Here is a 10,830-nt window from a genome sequence, read left to right as displayed (position 1 = left end):
TTTGAATGGCTAAACATTCTAAGCCAGGGTTTGACTAGGACTTTGGAACATTGGTGAAGTTCAGAAAGCAATGTCCGAATTTTCTTTTGCTAGCTGTGAAGAAATGGTATCTTGGTGAGTTCTTAGCACACAAGTACGAAGACATATCTGGGCTACCTCTGAGTTTGGGGTGCCAGGCAACAATGCAGAGGCAGGAGACTGACTTTCCTTGAAGTTTACGCCTCAAATACCGCCGTCATGCAAAGTGTGCGTGGCAATCTTCCTCTAGTGTTGGTGTTAAACTTCCATGGTTTTTTAAGTGATCATATAGGTGTCTGTGTATATACAGGGCCTTGTTTGTTCTTTGCAAAGGTGTTACTGTATATATAGTTTAGCATTGTGCCTCTGAGCTCCCTGGAGGTGAATAGTTACTGACCTAAGTCTCTTCTTTTCTCTTCTTTTTATTTTTCCTCTTTTCATTTTTTCAACAGCTACACTTGTGCAATGGATACTTCACAATCTATTTTACCTATTTTCATTTCAATGACAATCATTTGCTTCCACGAGTATCTTTTTTCTTCTGTTTTATTGTTTAAACAATCACCCTTGTATTTATCATTATTTTCTAGGGCTTTTGTTTAGTTGTTTAGTGAAACTGCATAGTTTGTAGCATTAGTTGCAGTTGCTAGACTGATTTGAGAAGGCAATGCTGATTCCATGACAGACTTCAAATTGGCAGTTAAGGAGACTAGGCCTAAAAAGTGGGCAAGTTCAGGCAAGCCCAGGCAAGTCAATTACTAACAAAAGACCCCCCGAGCTGGGGAGACCCTCACTCAAATCTTGGGATGATGCGACCACCCAATAACTCACGAGAGACTGATCTTGCTGCAAGTGCGTGAGGTTTATTGGGGATAAGCCAGATCTGGGGTGGAACATGTAGCCTGGCAGGCCAGAGGAGTTCGACCCCGAACACAAGAAGTTAGGGGTATTTAAAGGGAAAAACCACAAACTGGGGGGGGGGGGAGAGGGTTACCAAGGAAACATAACATAAAACAGTGGAAAATTTCAGAGGGACCCAACCCAAGGTATTCAGTTAGGGAGGGGAACATATTCCTTCTAGGAATGTAATCTTCATCTATTGGTCGGCAGGGTGGAGAGCCTCGTAAATCAGTAGACCTTCATTCCTAGTTCTGCCCTCATCGTGGATCAGTCAGGAGGGGCAGGTTTCAGGAACCAGAGCCCTGAGGCTCCGAGTTAGCCAAGTTCCTGGAACTTTCTACTCCACATTTTTGGCTTGTTACATTTCTATTACTACATTTCCCTTTTCATTAACATGCTTTTCCCCAAATTTCTAAATCTCCCAGTCTTTCACTAATAAAAAAAAAAAAAATCCCAGGCTTCAGCCTTCATAACCAGGTCATGGAATGTCCCAGATCCCTGGCCTGAAGCAAGGATAATGGATCAGCAGCAGTTTCCAGATTCCCTCAGCTACTTCCTCCACTTTTCCCAGACCTCCCAGCAAGTTTCTAGCCCCCATACCCCAGTAATATCAGAAGGTCTGTAGAGATGGACCCAACAGATTAACATAGAGGTCTCCTACCCTGGAATTCTCTAATGTACTTTAAATTAGGCCTGACCCCAGCATGCTGGACTTCTGCAGAATAAAACACTCTTTGTGTTTACATACTATTTGAGTCTGGGGTATCATTCTTCAGCGAATCATGGACCCTTACATCTTAATGTCAACTTACTATAAGAGTTGCCTTGGCCTGTAAGACTCTATCAAGCCTTAGCTTACTGGAGAACCCCTGAGTGAACCACGTGGAGCCTGAATCAATGCAAAAAGCAAGAGAAATTTATTGTTCCAGTACACTGGGGTCTTCCCAGACCTGAAGGAGAGGTGGCGACCTGGCACAGCTTGTTCAATGAGCTTTTATACACAATTTTCAGGGTAGCAGCCATCAGACACAATGTGATTGGCAAAACAGTTTTAAACTGATTGGTCTTCAGCGAATGAGGTGGTAAGGACTTCCCTTGTCTGAAGGTGGGCAAAGGTCCACCCTGTGGAATGTGTTCCCACCTGCAGGCTGGTTCTCACCCTGTGATCTGAGGAATGTTAATTAGCCTCTCCCTTACAGAGGGACAAGTGTTTCACCACCTTACCAAAGTTCCTGAGCTGGTCTTATTAAGCTTGACAGAAATTCCTGGCCTCCCGGTGTTTTTCTGAGATGTTCCTGTTTTACTTGGTTCTCACAGGCCAACCTGTAGTTATACCAGAGACATGAGAAAACATCTTGTTTTTACTAAATTTCACATTTCATGAGTATTTTATATTTTGCTATTATGATTAAAATGCAACTTTAGCTTCCATTCTTCTAGGTAGGCATCGTTGCATGTTCATTGGCCAATAAGATATCATCTTTTGCAAACTGCTAATTTACCCCTTGTCCAATTATTCATTCATTAATTTTTAAGTTCAGAAACATTCTTTTTGCTTATGAAATATAGTAGCTTATCAGAGTCAAATTTTTCCCCTTTTATCATTGTCTTTTCTTTATTTATAGGGAATTGATCATATATGTTTTTATTATACAAAGTCTAAGTATGCTTCTTTAAATTTTTTACTAGATGGAGATAGGAGGTCCTTCCTGAGCAACTCGTGAGACTGGTAGATGCTGGGATGGGGAGAATCAGGTTCTTTCATAAAGTTCCCTCTGGCAGGTTGATCATGCCCCAGTGGAAGATTACATATCCTTGCATACATGGGCAGCATGATTGGGACTTGGTGGGTGGATAAAGAGAACATAAAGACATGGGTGGGTCAGGAAAGGTGGTATACAAATATGGCCAAAAGTCACTGCATAAAAAGAACAAATTTTAACAGGGGAAATTGTGGCTTTGTTCAAGTACATTTTGCACAGGAAGTTTTTCTCTGTTCAGGATTGTGAAAAGTCTCAGAATTTTCTAATTTTTAAGAACTTCACAAATATTTTGCATTTGAGCTTTATCCATCTGGAATTCATCATGGCATATGGTGAGAGGTAAACGAGGCAGCTCGTTTCCTTGCAGAGGGAGCCAATAATGCCAGGACCATTTAATGATACACCAACTATTTCCCACCTAAGTGAAATGCCACTTCTGTGGGTTTATTTCTGGACTCAATCTTGTTCCATAGATCTATTTGAATATTTTCATAATGGTGCCAGAGTGCATTGATTCCAATAAATTTGTAGAAAATTTAAACATCTGGTAAGGTATATATTCTTTTTACCACCTTCTTTTCATAACTAACTTTTCTAACAAAGACACACTATAAAATCTAATAAATCTTAAATATTTTTATGCATTCCTTCTCAAAAAAGGAGCCACACTGAAATTGTGCTAGATTAATAACTTACTATTGATGGAAGTATCTTGACCAAACCTTCCATATTGTATAAGCATGTATTAGACATTTGTACCTTCATTAGAATTCATTAGAATATTTTTGTATCCTTTCTTAAGTGACTTCCTTACCTCTTCCATTTAGTTTTAATTAGTTTTATTTTTAATATTAAGGACACTACCCAATCAAGTTATAGTCAGGTTAGTGAATTATCAAAATGGTATTATCAGTCTTTTAAATTTCTATCATTCTGGGGGCTTTATAGACATATTGATTTGTGATCATTGCTGACATTTTCTTGATTTACTATTTAGTTCAGACAGTTTTCATAACTTTATTGGAAATTTGGTTTCTGAAATGACTGCTCAAGTATGTAGTATTATCTCTTTAATATTGATGTATGGTGTCTTTAGTCCATACATAGGATTTTGGTGGGTTATGAAAATCACAGATATTCTTTACAATATCTGAAACTTGCTTAAAGAAACAGAACTTTCAGTGGAAATTCCTAATTTTACCATCATTTAATTTAGAGATCTCTTGAATCATTAGAACTTTGTATTTTCATTTGAAATTTCTTCTTTATTCCATTGACATATACAAACATTTTTACCAAAGAACTAAGTTCTTTCATATTTAAAACATCATATCCACCTGTTTGTTTTTAAAATATTAAATGATATAGGTATTAAGTTTCTTTTTCTCTTATTTGGTTCCCCAGTTGACCTAGAATTGTTTCTGGAATGATTCTCCTCTCTTCCCATGTTCTGTCATGTTATCTTTATAGTGAAAAAAGATGGTCATGTATCTATCATATTCTTCCATACTCTGGCTGTTCTGTTTGCCCTGAGGCAATACTGCACTGTGTTGGCCAGCTGGTGTGTCAGAAGGTCCAATAAGTATTCCTACTCTTTGTTTTCACTTTGGTGGTTCTTGGTATTTATAATTAAACATGGAATTCACACCACCAGTATCTATGAGAACTAGGGAAGACATAGAGCAGAAAAGGAAGTGGGATAGGATTTAAATCCACATACACATTTGTGAAGAATACACATCTTCAAAACATATTTCAAATTTATTAAGATTGTTTTTCCTCTCTATTTAGATATAATTTAATTCTTCAGATAAGTTTTGTTCAATTTTGAAATAGTCTTACTATATAACTTTGCCTGGCCTAGACCTCTCTATGTAGACCAGGCTGGCCTTGACCTTAAAGGCATGCACCACCATATTCAGTTGTCAAGACATTTTTATAATCATTTTTTTCCAGGCATTTGATATTTTGATGCTTTTTTGAATTGTATGTTTTGATTATTTATTTGTTATATAGAAGCAAAAGTTGTTTTATGTGTTTATTTTGTGTGGAGAAATGTTGTTACTACCTTAATATAAATAATTATGTTTGCTCACATATCTTTCTATATACATGGCCACTCTTTTTAAAACTATATATATGTCACTTCTTTAGATCAGGGAGCCAGGGAAGAGTTCTTTGTGAAGGGGCATTTAAAAGAGATTTGGCTTCTATTTTTTTTTCCCTCCATCTCTTGTTTAGGTTTCCTGAGATCTGAGGGGAGGGCCCTGATCGAGACCTTCAATTTAGACTGTCTCTGCATAATGTCTGGCTGTGGGTCTCAGCACCCACTTTCGTCTGCTGTTGGAGAGACTTTTCTGACGACAAGAGGTCAAGGCCATTCTATGAGTATAGCAGAATATCGTCTGGTTTAACTTGAGGCCCACACCATGAAAGGGAGCTCATGCTGTGTAACTGCCTGGATGGCCAGGAACTGGAGACTGAATAGCTCAGAGACCTTTGGTAGAACCAAACATATACGAACACATCTTATTGCACGTCAACAGTTACTTAAGAGTGCAAAGACATTCTCATTTATCTTGACATAGAGAAGGTATAAAAGTTCTAGTTTCCACCTGGGCTTATAGAGCTCACTGAGATGGAACCACCAACCAGAGAGCATGCACCAGACTGACCTAGCCTCCCTACACATATGCAACAGATGTGCAGCTTGGTGTTGGTCTTTATGTGGGACCCCAAACAGCAGGAGCAAGGGCTGTCTCTGACTCTGTTGCCTAACTTTGGATCCTTTTAACATAACTGGGCTGCCTCGTCTGGCCTCAGTAGAAGAAGATACACTTAGTCCTATTGCAACTTGATATCCCAATGAGGGTTGATATCCATGGGAGGCCTTGCCTTCTCTGAGGAAAAATGGAAGACATAGAGGGAGGAAGGAGAGATGTAGGGACTGGAAGAAGAGGACTGAAGACAGCTACAGTGTACTTAAATATAATAATAAATAAATCCTTTTTAAAAATTCTTTTCATGTTTCCATCTAGAACTTTTAGAGTTTTAAAGTTTACATCCAGCTGGCTGCTCCACTGAGATGTGACTTTTGTATATAATGTGAATAAATATCAAAATTCATTTTCCCCATGCAGATAGCCAGTTGTTCAGATATTCACCTGTTTCAAAACCTTTTTTCCTTTCCCAGAATTACCCCAACTAAACAATTCCCCTTAAGTCTAAATAAATAACAGATATTCGGTATTTTCCATTGTACTTCATATATTCATATATTTAATAAAATCTCCATATTGTTTTAACTTTTGTATCTTGGATAGTTGAATATTCACACCAGATGATATAAGTTGTGGTGTTGAAATTCAACTTTATACAAGTAGATGTTATCAGTATTGAGATAATGATCCTGCTGGGAATATTTATGATTTTACCTTATTATCAACTCAAAGCCATGAACATTGGAGTTTGTTCTATTGATCATATTAATGTTTGAATTGCAGATAGTTCTAGGGTCCTTTATTGCATGTATTTTTTTTTAAACTCAGGAGATAGAACTTATATTTTAAAACATTTCTCAATACTTATATGGATTGTGGTGAAAATATTTTTTTACTGTAGCAAATGTCTTAACTTTGTAGATACATTTTTCAACAAATGCACTAACAAGATAGCAACAACAGGCATGATTTTGCTAGACAACCCTGTATAAATATAATTGTTCCTTACAAAGATAAATAGGCACACTGCAAACTACCCCACCTACAATTCCTTTTAGTTTGTGCAAACTAGATTGCTAAACTTAAATTTTGAGGTCTGCATTTTTTCTGTTTGTAGAAAATCTAGTTACCAATTAAGTTTCCTCAAATTAATGTGATTGCCCATTTGTATGTGATTTTGTCTCTTCTTCTGCTTCTTGGAATTGATGGGTTCTTCCTAGAATCTCAAAGTGGCATCTCAAAGAAGTAGAAGAGGCATCTATCTATATAAAGCTCTCACTCCATGCCAAATTTCACTTAAGCCAATAAAATGCAAATGGGGGGAAATTATTCTGGTATGTAACTCATTGCTTACTAATTTCTGCCTGTCACCAATTAGCCTGGCTTCTTCATTTTCATTAAGCTCATCCTGATTTCATTAAGATTCCAATTGTTTGCTTTCTCAGCTGCCTCATGATTTATACAAAGATGTTCTTTGAGAACTTATTGCTTTTTAGATTGAAGTCTTCCTATTTAAAAACATTTGTCAACCCATGTTAGGAGTGCATTTGTGTAGTCAGGAGGTCTGGGGCTCTGTCCCTGTTCTGCATCTAAGGAGTCATGTGACCTTGTGTAGTCAGGAGGTCTGGGATTTTGTCCCTGTTCTGCATCTAAGGAGTCATGTGACCTTGTGTAGTCAGGAGGTCTGGGGCTCTGTCCCTGTTCTGCATCTAAGGAGTCATGTGACCTTGCATCCCAGCCTATGAGATTCAGGGCTCTGACTTGTTAGATGAGAAGGTTGATTTTAGATGATCATTGTGATCTTGTACAGCCTCCATATCTCAGGATTAGAAATTTACTAAAGTTCACCATCAGGAATTCCATCTTCCATATAGACTTCACTGACTGAGGTTTAAATGTGCTTATTTGGTTTCTACAATTTTGTTCTACATGGATATACCACATGGATATACCCTGCAGATGATATCTTTTAGTGTTTTTTAGGGAACACAATGGTAATACATTTATAACAACCATCTTTTCAAGATGACAAATTATGCATGTAATGTGTTAATATACAAGAAAAATTGTGTTATAAAATACCTCTACTATATTCACTGGCCTAGAATAAAACAAAAACTATTTTGTCACATTTCTGATTCCCATAAGACAGTATTTAGCAACATAGTCTCTGCAGCTATGGGAAAGGAAATCAGTAGTATTATCTTTTTTTTTTTTTTTTTTTTTTTTTTTTTTTTTTTTTTTTTTTTTTTTAATTTGTGGCCTCTTTCCATTGTCTTCTTTTTCAAAAAAAAAAAAAGTCATTCCCACAGAAACTGGGAAAATAAGAAGAGATTATTGCAGGAATGGTGAGGAACAATAGAGAGGAGGATGGCAGGATGCATGTGATCTCTGGAGTGTGGATTGAGAAAATGAGGGGCTCTAATCAGGGAGTATTGGAAGATAAATACAGAAGAAGGGGGTTTAAATAACAGCAAAGATATATGAAAAAGTCAAACAGCTGTCATCATGCTGTCGACTATTTACCTAAAATAACTTTGATACATATAATTCACATATAATGCATATTATATACATAATATATACACATATAGTTTAATGACATTTACACATCTATTATGATAATGCTTCCCCCAAAAGCTATAGACAAAATCTCCAACATCAGGCATGAGAAACCTTCTTCTGAATTATTAGCCAAAATTGCCCAAGAGACTCTCAAACATACATTGCCATTGCTATTGCCCTTGGTTGACACCTAGAGATGGGAAGTATAGTTTGAAAGACACCATAATCTTCAGAAATAGGACACAGAGGATCCAAGCTAGATCTGACCTGGAAGCTTTCCCTCTAAAGACTTTCATGGTACCAGAATGCACCATGCATGCTTTCAAGGGAGAGAAGCAACCAACAGTACTTTCCCACTATGATGCATATGAACCACAATGGCCAGCATAAAATAATAACATTAAAAGTTTGTTAGCAGCATGCATATCTTGATGATAACCAATAGCTTTCTAAGAAGATTTAAGACCTGCTCAACAGAAGGCCAATCATGCCTGATAGTGGAAATCTAGCCAACTACCTTGGGCCAGTAAAGTCATAGATCTTGGAGGAGAACATACTTAGTCATTTTACTAAGCCATAATCCCTAGCTACATTCTGATTATCTTGTCTTTTTATCCACTGATAACTGTAGCCTTCACTGTTTATGAAGGAAACTTCACTTCACAACAGATGGACACCATTATAGACTACTATCACTAAAATTGTGGAGCCCAATCCTAACTGATATATCTACAACACAACTCTTGCACACGAAGCTCTTGAGTTAGTTTGGCGAGTGTGGCAGAAAGATTAAGAGCTAAAGGAACAGGGAGTTTGCTGTGAGACTTTGCCTCCTAGAAAGGGCAGATAAGCTACGTCCATGAAGTCTACCAGCTGCTTAAATGTGAGCTGGACAAGGAGGATGCCATCAGCCTTCTAATGTGAAAGACAGAAGCTTGCAAAGGATCCCTAGACAAAGAACTACAGGTAACTGAGGAATCTAGGGCAGTGGGAGAGACGGATTCCCCAGGGAAGTGTACACAAATTGGTTAGCCAAACCCAATAGTCATCCTTGTAAATACACACATAGAAGTATAGTCTGACTTGGGGTTTCTATTGCTGTGGTAAAATACCATGACCAAGAATAACTTGGAAAAAAATTATTTCTACTTGTCCACATCACAGTCTTTCGTGATGGGAAGTCAAGGAGGAAATTCAAGGCAGGAACCTGGAAGTAGGAGCTGAAGGTGAACCATGGAGCTGTTGTGTTCTGGTTTATTCTCTATGGCTCACTAGACTGCTTTCTTATAGCAACCAGGACCACCATCTCAGGATGGCACCACACACACGAAGCTGGGTTCTCTCACATCAATCGTCAATCAAGAAAATGCACAACAGACTTGCCTACAGGCCAATTTTATGGTGGCATTTTCTTTATTGAGTTTCTCTTCCCAATGACTCTAGTTGACATATAACTAATCTGCACATACAGACACACAGGCTCATAAAAACACCAACATGCAGACAGACACACATAAATATGTGTATATGTAACAACAAAAAAAGAGTATGAATTTGAAAGAGCAAGAGAGGGCACCAGGAAGGACTTGGAAAGATGAAAGGGTAGGGAGAAATGATGTAATTATATTATACATCTTTTAAAAATTATTTTAAGGAAATATTTTTCTTACATCTAGTAGAAATTACGATTTTGGACTTTAGAACCTGCTCAATGTAAAGTTAATGTGTGCTGAGTTATTGGATCATAATTCATTTAAGCAAGCAGGGTTAGTTATAGCAGGTGAGGATACGTACCTAGCTGCCCAGCTGTAGCCATGGGCTTTACCACCCATATCCAAATTCCCAAGATAATGACTCTGAGACTGAGTGAGTGAATTATTTATGAATAATTTACTTATGCCCAAATTTTTGACTAGTTCCCGCTAGCTCCTAACCCAATTTATCCCATTTATTCTATTCGAAGTCCAACCACACAGTTAGAGTTACCTCTCCATAGGTTCTTGTGACCATCTTCCTCAGAGTTTGGGGTGAATCTCTTCCTTGTGCCTGTCTCTATCCAAGAATCCTTCTCCTCTAATGGAACCCCCCTCTTATTTCCTGACTCAGCTCATTGGCCAATCATCTGTTTTTTTTTTTTTTTTTTTTTTTTATTGACAGGCAGTACACAAGAGATTCTCTCTACACCCAGCAAAGATAAGATGCCTTAGACTGAAATGTGTCCATGAATCTCTTGAAAGTCTGGATACCTATTATAGAATGTCTCAACCGAGAGTGGTCAAAACTCTAGTTTATCAGATCAGTTCCTACTTTTAACCTGTTTAGAGGAACCTTGATTCACTTTTTTTTTTTAAATGTCTTATTCTGTTAATGAAGCCCAGAGCACTTTAGCATCCAGTATTCACTTTCTAACTATATCGCTCATGTGTTCCAGGCAGCATTCTATGGACTCAACAACATACAATGTCATGAAATCCTTACCACAATTATAAGACTTTTGTCCTTTCGGCAAGTAGGATGATGGTATTAACAAAGTTGAATTGTGTCTGAGGCTACACAGAGGGAATTGGAACTGACAGCCAGTTCTTGTGCTTCCTGATGCTTTATGTTTTACTAGTCATATGATGCATAGCCTGGCATATTATTATTAAGGTCAGCTATCCATTATGTCTGTGGTATCAGGAGAATTATAGAGTCCTTAATGAGAACATGGTTTAATCCACTGAAGTTAAACACTTCCTCTTTCTCAATAATTTTTATTTCCACGCTAATATTCTATTCTGTGAGAGATATTCACATACTACCTTTACTCCCTCTTAGTATCCCTACCTCCTACAACTTTGGTCACACCTACTCTTACCAATAAC

The sequence above is a fragment of the Mastomys coucha genome, unplaced genomic scaffold (assembly GCF_008632895.1).
Source record: "Mastomys coucha isolate ucsf_1 unplaced genomic scaffold, UCSF_Mcou_1 pScaffold9, whole genome shotgun sequence".
Classification (NCBI taxonomy): domain Eukaryota; kingdom Metazoa; phylum Chordata; class Mammalia; order Rodentia; family Muridae; genus Mastomys; species Mastomys coucha.
Note: the sequence above shows the minus strand (reverse complement) of the source record.